This window comes from Rhinopithecus bieti, unplaced genomic scaffold, assembly GCF_001698545.2.
Source record: "Rhinopithecus bieti isolate Rb0 unplaced genomic scaffold, ASM169854v2 scaffold_32518, whole genome shotgun sequence".
Taxonomy (NCBI): Eukaryota; Metazoa; Chordata; class Mammalia; order Primates; family Cercopithecidae; genus Rhinopithecus; species Rhinopithecus bieti.
The window spans coordinates 2,771,055-2,780,173 of record NW_016814742.1 but is presented as its reverse complement, the minus strand read 5'-3'; the positions used below and the strand labels follow the sequence as shown (position 1 = coordinate 2,780,173).

General features: G+C 35.5%; 1 long non-coding RNA gene across 1 annotated transcript in view; it reads left to right on the top strand.

The window, feature by feature from the left end:
• The window catches only part of LOC108515186 (uncharacterized), a 4,368-nt gene extending 3,728 nt beyond the window's left edge, over positions 1 to 640 (top strand). The window contains exon 3 of the long non-coding RNA XR_001881452.1: positions 109 to 640. This is a non-coding gene — a long non-coding RNA (uncharacterized LOC108515186). The remainder of the gene's footprint in view (positions 1 to 108) is intronic.
• The last annotated feature ends 8,479 nt before the right edge of the window (positions 641 to 9,119 follow it).

Sequence of the window (9,119 nt, the reverse complement as noted above, 5' to 3'; positions counted from 1 at the left end):
TTTTTTTTTTTTTTTTTTTTTTCCAGAGGGAAATACAAATTAATTTCTTGCTAGTGCTGTGATAGTTCTACTTTCATTTATGTCACATGCATTTTTTAAATCCTACAGGTTTGCTTTGGATTGTTTATAGAAATATACTGAGAAGAAAAGGAAATGATTGCTAAGCTGGATTTCAGTCATGGAGTAATCAGAGACTTTCATGGAGTTCATTTTATTCCTTATTTATGATTTATAGTTTTTTTTTTTAACTGCCTGCAAGGTACATGAAGGAGAATAAGCCAGAACACTGTGACAATATACATAAATGTTTATTCAAGTGTGTTATTTTCACCTGATAACAATGTTTTTTCAAAAAGTTTTCTCTATTGGAGCATATTTTTCAGAGCAACAGAATAACTCACTCGATTTTTTCCCTCTGCTTTGTTTTGCTTGTATTTAGTTTTCTGTTGTTGTTGTTGTTTAAATTACAAGAGAAGAGGCAAAAGTTTTATTCTCCCAAAAGAAAGTGCACTCACTACAACTTCATCATGCTGTAAGTTGAAAAGTAGGAGAATGTAATAATTATGCTGTTACTGCTGTTTCCCAAAGGGCACAGACAAAAGGTAAACATGAGTAAACAATCAGGCTTAACACATAATCTAAAGCATAAAAGAGCCTTACGTAGTGCTGAAATTTATAGCACCATTCTCAAAATCAAAATCTGCGTGTATAGTGAGGGGTGTGTTTGTGTGTTTTTATTCTTGAATAAACTCCCATGAGATACTAACACCCAATGAGTTGAAAAGTGAAACTTTCAAACAATAGTAAACATTGAATAACTGTTTTGACTGAGATGCACCAATTTTTTTGGGTTGAACAATTATATCTGGTATAAATATGCACCAGAATGAGGAAATCTGTGGGTCCAATGATACGCCACAACATCCCTCTCTCAATGATATCAAAAGCATACACGATGAAAGGTATGTCAGTAACACTGTAATCCCAGATACTAGCTGGTGGCTGTGTTCAAATAGCAGTGAAGTTTAAAGCCCCTGGACTCTGGAATCAGAATGCCAGACTTAATTATGGCTCTGTATTGTCTAGCTGCTTGATCTTAGGTGAGCTGCTTAAACTTTGTGGTACTCAATTTTCTTTTCTGTAAAATGTGTATATTGACAGTACTTACCTTATTTTTGTGTTGGGATTAAATATGCTATTTAGCTATAAAGTGTATTAAAAGACTTAGTATGGTGCCTGGCACTTACTACTTAGTAAAATAAGCTTAGTAAAATAAGTTTTGGATATACTAGAATACAAAATGATTTCCTTGGTCATTAAAGGAAAGATCTCCAGTGACTCACTAAAACAAAACAAAGTAATGCAGCAAGTGAATTAGGGAAAGAAAGAAACTGAGAGATGTTTTAAATGTTTAGCAATCTCTGGTTTTCAGTAGAAGAAAAGTATTATCTTATTATGACAGAATTATAGCTTAGCTCAGGGCAGACTACAGACTGCTTGTGGAATCTTTGTGACAGAAACCACAAGTTAGATATCACTGGGTTTAACAGCAAGAATTCTATAGGGGATTAATTTTTTAAATTTTATTTTATATTAAGTTCCTGAGTACATGTGCAGGATGTGCAGACTTGTTACATAGGTAAAAGTGTGCCATGGTGGCTTGCTGCACCTATCAATCCATCCCCTAAGTATTAAACCCAGTATACATTAGCTATTTTTCCTGATGCTCTCCCTCCCTCCCATCCCTGGGCAGGCCTCCCAGTGTGTTGTTTCCCTCCCTGTGACCCTGTGTTCTCATTGTTCAGTTCCCACTTATGAGTAAGAACATATGGTGTTTGGTTTTCTGTTCCTGCATTAGTTTGCTGAGGATAATGGCTTCCAGCTCCAACCATGTTCCAGGAAAGAACACAATCTCGTTCCTTTTTATGGCTGCATAGTATTCCCTGGTATATATGATACCACATTTTCTTTATCTAGTCTATCATTGATGGACATTTGGGTTGATTCCATGAATTTGCTATTGTGAATAGTGCTGCAATGAACATACGCATGCGTATATCCTTATAATATAATAATTTATATTCCTTTGGGTATACCAGTAGTGGGATTGCTAGGTCAAATAGTATTTCTGGTTCTAGGTCTTTGAGGAATTGCCACACTGTCTTCTACAATGGTTGAACTAATTTGTATTCCCATTAACAGTGTAAAAACATTCCTATTTCTCTGCAGCCCTGCCAACATCTGTTTTCCTTACCTTTTAGTAATCGTCATTCTGACTGCCATGAGATGGTATCTCGTTGTGGTTTTGGTTTGCATTTCTCTAATGATCAGTGATGTTGAGCTTTTTTTCATGTTAGTAGACCACATAAATGTTTTCTTTTGAGAAATGTCTGTTCATGTCCTTTGCCCAGTTTCTGATGGGATTGTTTGTTTTTTCACGTGTAAATTTGTTTAAGTTCCTTGCTGGATATTAGACCTTTATCAGATGGATAAGTTGCAAAAATTTTCTCCTGTTCTGTAATTTGCCTGTTCACTATGATGATAATTTTTTTTTTTTTTTTTTTTTTTTTTTTGCTGTGCAGAAACTCTTTAGTTTAATTAAATCCTATTTGTCAATTTTTGCTTTTGTTGCAATTGCTTTTGACATTTTCATCATGAAATCTTTGCCCATGCCTATGTCCTGAATGCTGATGCCTAGATTTTCTTGTAGGATTTTTATAGTTTTGGGCTTTACATTTAAGTCTTTAATAAGAATGTTTTTTTTTTTCTTTTGGTTTTTTTTTCCAAATGTTAAATTTATAATGATGTAGTACCCGTTGCTTAACATTTGCTTTTTGGTATTGAACAGTGCATTTAATGCATGCCGATTTTCATGGAAGTGTGACACAAGAGTAAATATTTTGACAATAATAGCAACAAAAACAGTTCCATAGACAAACTATATTCCCTTAATACATATGAATGTTAATATCTATTGTTTTTCTTCAATCTAGCCTATATCATTCTATATTTTCTGATGGCTTCACCATAACCAGACTTCTCCACAGCAATATTCAATGCTATGCTAGAAGACAGCATAGCAGCACCTCTTTTGTAAGATAAAGGCAACATATGTTTTTGAACATGCAAGACCACAGATAATGTAATTACACTGAAATCTTTCTGAAGACATTACTAGAGGCTGATATTCAGACAATCAAGAAATTAATAGAAAAGCTTCCTGAAAAGCATCAGGAATACAAGACTCTGATGTTAGAACTGCAATGCTATGACTATAGGGCTACAAATGGAAGATTAAGAATATTAGAATTTTTATCCCATGACTATAAATAAACTAGCCATGAAATAAAATATACCCTTGAAACTGATAAACTAGTAATATAAGTACAAATATATTTAACAGTAAAATGTTAAATACTAATAAAGGTAATATAATCTGCTAAAATTGATGGTGAAGGAGAGACACATTGAGAAAAAAGGAAACTTATTCTATATACTTTCATCACTGGTCATGCAGTATTATGAAAGGAATTATATAAATAATTTTTTTTTTTTACACAGTCTCACTCTGTCACCCAGGCTGGAGTGCAGGGCGTGATCTCGGCTCGTTACAACCTCCACCTCCTGGGTTCAAGCAGTTATCCTGTCTCAGCCTCCCAAGTAGCTAGGATTACAGGCGTGAGCCACCATGCCTGGATAATTTTTATATTTTTAGTAGAGACAGGGTTTTACCATGTTGGCCAGGATGGTCTCAAACTCCTGACCTCAGGTGATCTGCCTGCCTCGGCCTCCCAAAGTTCTGGTATTAAAGATGTGAGCCACCACTCCTGGCCATAAGTAATTATTTAAGTGTACAATTCTGATAAACTTTGTAGTCTTTACGTTAAATCATAATGGTAGAAATAACCATTTGAAGATCACTCTTTCTTTTAACTGGAAAAAAAATCTTGCAAATGACCAGGAACACACACATACAAGTGCCCTCCACCACACTCAGATAATTTTTGTATTTTTAGTAGAGATGGGGTTTCACCATCTTGGTCAGGCTGGTCTTGAACTCCTGACCTTGTGGTCCACCCGCCTCAGCCTCCAAAAGTGCTGGGATTACAGGCATGAGCCATTTCTCAGACTGGTAAACATCTAAAGATCGACAACACGCTACACTGACAAATGTATTCAGAAACAGTATAAATTGGTATGGTTTACATGAGGTGCAATTTAGCAGTATATTGCAAAGATAAAAATAAATACATTCTTTAACCTGGCAATTCAATTTCAAAAAAATTATCCTGTGAATTCCAACATGTTTTAAATGACATGTGAACAAGTTGTTCATTGTAGCATAGTTGGTAATAGCAAAAGATTGAAAATAGTAAAATGTTTATCAATAGAGGACTGATTAAATAAATAATAAAATCACATAATGGAAGAAGAAAAGTATAGGAAATTTCGTTTTATGTATTTATATGAAATAATGTTGAAGATACATATCTTAGTCTGTTCAGTCTTCTATAATAAAATATTGTAAACTGGGTAACTTAGGAAGAGCATAAATTTATTTCTCAGAATTCTAGAACCCGAAAAATCCAAAATCAAGGTGCAGGAATGTTTGCTGTCAGGTGAGGCCCACTTCCTGATTCATAGATGGTGCTTTCTTGCTGTGACCTTGCAGGATGGAAGGGGTAAGGAGTCTTTCTCAGGTCACTTTTTAAGGGCTCTGATTCTATTTACAAAAGCATGACCATCACCTCCCAAATGTTCTACCACTTAATAGGGGTTAGGATTTCACCACATGAATTTTGGAAGGACACAGACATTTAGATCATAGGGTATAATAGATTAAAAAAGAAATGGACAGAAGAGTGCAAGCTAGCATTAAAGCAAAATGTAAAAAGAAAATTGCTTGTATGAGTATTAAATATCATCAGATGCATGTCTAAACACCTGCATAGTAATTTATTCTAGGGAGGAGAACTGAATGGTAAGTGCAGAGGTAGGGAGGAAATTTTTTTTTTGACCCTTTTGTACATTTTGAGTGTCATAGCAGTAGTACTTACTATCTTTAAAATAAATTTAAATTAAAGAACAAAAGAGGCATTCATTTTGTTATCTGTGATCTCAATGAAAATGGTTCACTAAAGTAGTTTGAATGGAGTAGGTTGAGGGGAAAATAGAGATTGAGAAATAGAAGAAAGGATAATAAAATGTAAGTATAGAAACATATTTTAATAAGTTTGTCTGTGTTTGAGGTTATAAATAAGGGTAATATGGTTAGAAAATTTCTTTAGATATATAACATCAATAGATAGTGAGATAAGTATAGATAATAAAGAAAATAAATAATACTTCAGTATATGTTCATGTTGTTGGGGAGATTATCCAATATTTAGAATATACATTTTTTAAGTCTAAGAGGCTATTTATTAAAAATAATGACATTGGTTTTTAACACTGGATTTTTTTTTCTGATAGGAATTAGATAAAACTACTTGCTATCTATTTAGATCACTTTTATTTGGTGCCAGTAAGAATATTTTATATGCATCCATTTCTATAATGAAGGGGGAAGAGGATAACTGAGTAGATCAAACAAAGCTGCCTGATCATGCGACGAGGCAATCCTGGTGGGCAGACAGCATGGTGTACAGTCTCCTCCCTGACGTCCCTGCTACTTTCAGATTCCACCAATAACCATAATGTTTGTGGGTTGAAGGAGTGAGAAATGAGGGAGTGGCACTCTGTAGGTCTACCACCACCAAACAAATGGAAAACAGTTAATATGTGAAAAAGAGAGATGGAGAAACGTTATGAAATGCTTCTATTTCAAGACTTATAATTATGTAGAAATGTATTTTGCTTTCCATTCCAACATACATTCTACTCCTGTTCATCTGTAACTCTTGGGAAAATTTATTTTGCTTATTGCATCTGCCTCTCACCATCCAATTCACACCCAACCTCAACCATGATCACCCACACCCAAATGTCCTCTCTACTCCTACCTCTTTTTGATGTGCTCTTCTTTGGCTTTCTATTTCCATCATGTAAAACTTATTCCACTTTCTCACCTTGTCCTCCTCTAACATGTCATATCCTACTGCCCACACCAGCAGTCTCTCTACTGTCTTCTACTCCAAGTTCACTTTTGGACCACTCAACTGACAACATAGGAAATTGAGTAGAGCTACGGCATAGCATGTTAGCAGATAAATACTACACATAGTGCAGCATCTAGCACACTTCCCGTGAATTGAGCAGGGTTAGTCAATGTTATTTTAAATAATTAATAAATTTCAGGAGAGGGAGATTTTTGCTTAATTGAAAACTACTCTGTTAATAAAGCTGCCTACAGACAATCAGCCTCTTTTTATTTTATTTTATTTTATTTTCAAAGTAAGATTTTCATTCTGGACAACTAATTCCTGGTTTACTGCAATAGAAATTTCTTCATTAAGTAGGCAGTTGCTCTGAAAGATGCCTAAAATCCTTTCCAAATTTTAAATTTGTAATCACTAGATTCATTTTCTACCTATCGTTGAAGTTGAGTCCTGTATCTATCTGCCTTGCTTGTGAAGAAGTCAAACTGTTTATAGTAAAGTGATTTATTTTTTATGTAAGATATTAGTTCTATATCAAAATATTCCTACCTTCAAAAATAGTTAACCAGGTCGGGCGCAGTGGCTCATGCTTGTCATCCCAGCACTTTGGGAGACCAAGGCAGGCGGATCACGAGGTCAGGAGATTGAGACCATCCTGGCCAAACATTCTGAAACCCCTTCTCTACTAAAAACACAAAAATTAACCTGGTGTGGTGGTGCACACCTGTAATCCCAGCTATTCAAGAGGTTGAGGCAGGAGAATCACTTAAACCTAGGAGGCGGAGGTTGCAGTGAGCTGAGATCAAGCCACTGTACTCCAGCCTGGTGACAGAGTTAGACTCCCCCTCAAAAAAAAAAAAAAAAAAAAAAAAAGGAAAGATTAACAAGCTTAAATATTCAACTAGCTTTTTCTGGAGGGGTTTTACTGAAATGAGTTTAGACAGAGACTGCACAGGCCTCCAGCACTGCAAGGGCAACCCAGAAGAGAGACAACTTGCTAAGCCTTTCAAAAGAATGGGGAAGTATTGGTTCCAGACCTGCTGCAGAGAGAGGCTCAAAGGGACTCGGCACTGGCAGAACAAAGAAACCTAGGAGGGAAGCTTTGCTCCAAAAGAGGTTTTGCTTCAGGAGAAGACTGTTCCAAGGAAAGGGAGACTGGCTGTTTCAAACTCAAAAAAGCTGATCTTATGGCTCTTAGCAAAATAGTGAGTAGAAAAGAAACATTAACTTGAATCCAGCTGAGAGAAGTGGATCAAAGTAAACCTACTGCATGTCTAGGAAAAGCAATGACTGTTTCTTGTACTTAGCTTTTGCCTGCTTTTCTTTCATTCTATAGTTTGCATTTTTCTATTATTTATGGTTGATAAATGTGCTTTGATTCTATAATCTCTTCTTGTTTGTTTTCTCTACATCATTCATCTTTAATTCCAGGAACATTTGTGGATGTCTGTTATGGAGGAGACACTACACAAAGCACTGCAGTTTACAAAATGAGTAGGACGTGGCCCTTTCTCATATGAACCTGTTAGCCTAGTATGTAGACACATAACTCAAGGCAGTAACAGTAAGTGGTTAAAAGGCACAGGCTTTTGGAATAAGACAGAGAGAGAGAGAGAGAGAGAGAGACAGAGAGAGAGAGAGATTCACATTCTGATTTTATCATCTACATTATTTAAAGGATTAATTTTAGTAACTTGGATTCTTGTCTTCAGTTTCTTTATTTGTAAAATGTGGATATGTCTCATGGATTATAAATTAAAGATTAAATGAGATAACGTGTGCATATATATAAAGCAAAAAAAGTGCCCAACACATAAAACATTTTAAATAAGTGTTAACTACTGTGACTATTTCCACCATTACTGCCACCATAATTACTCTAGAAAGATGCTATGGCATCATTTGTATATATTACAATTAGTATTATCTGGAAGAGGACTGGAGAAGATACTGGGAAGGATATTTCTGACTCAGGCCTTGAAGGATTAAACCATTTCTTTGTTGCAAAGAAGACAAAGGCATTTCTAGCAGAAAATATGAGGAAACATATTTGAGAAACTTTATTGAGTGCTAAAAGATCCAGGTCTCAGTTGTAAATGGCATTAAGCCAGAAAGATATCTGCTTTCCTCTCAGATACATTTTTGACTTCTTTCTACCCTGCTCTCTGCTCCAAGAATTGACCTGTGTGGACGGTATCAATAGGTTCTTATGGTTCCAGCCAATGGGAGTCCCCAAGACAATACTAGAGGGAGGGAGGAAACAAATCAAGATGTTATTTCCCAAGTTCCCTCCCTAGGAGGTAGTCTTGGGCCAGTTGTGTCCATTGATAAATATGTTCACTATTCCTGATATTGTGACCTGTTCTACCCCTGAGTTTCTTCATATCTAGGTTCCTTACCTTCTTGCTTTGGGTCTAGTTTGGCAACAAATCTTCTGTTGAAAGGTTCAGGTTCTTGGATGATTCCTTTATAGAAAGAGTGTCCAATCTTTTGGCTTCCCTGGACCACACTGGAAGAAGAATTGTCTTAGGCCACACATAAAATACACTAATGGTGGCTAATGGGTTAAAAAAATTCACGAAAATATGTCATAATGTTTTAAGAAATTTTACAAATTTGTGTTGGGCCAAAGGTTGGACTAGCTTGCTTTATAATATCCCATTTTCTGTCTGCTACATTATAATTCACATTTTTATAACTAAACTCTTATAGAGTTTTACTGATATGAGTATACTTTCCATTTCCTGTTACAACTTTTCTTATAGAAGTACCGACGGCTTTATTAAAACTTTGTGCATTCTATCATAAAACAAACATCTGTCAAGTGCTTATCAGGGTGCTGCTAAACACTGCCTGGTCTCATGGAGTTTACAATCTAGTGTATGATATATACAAATAAATAGTAATGACAAAGTAGTATAACAGATGTTAAAAGAAAGGATGTAAAGGTGCTTAGGAACGTATCGCAATGACATGTGACCTGGATATAACTGGGTGACAAGTATGCAATATGAGGTTTGT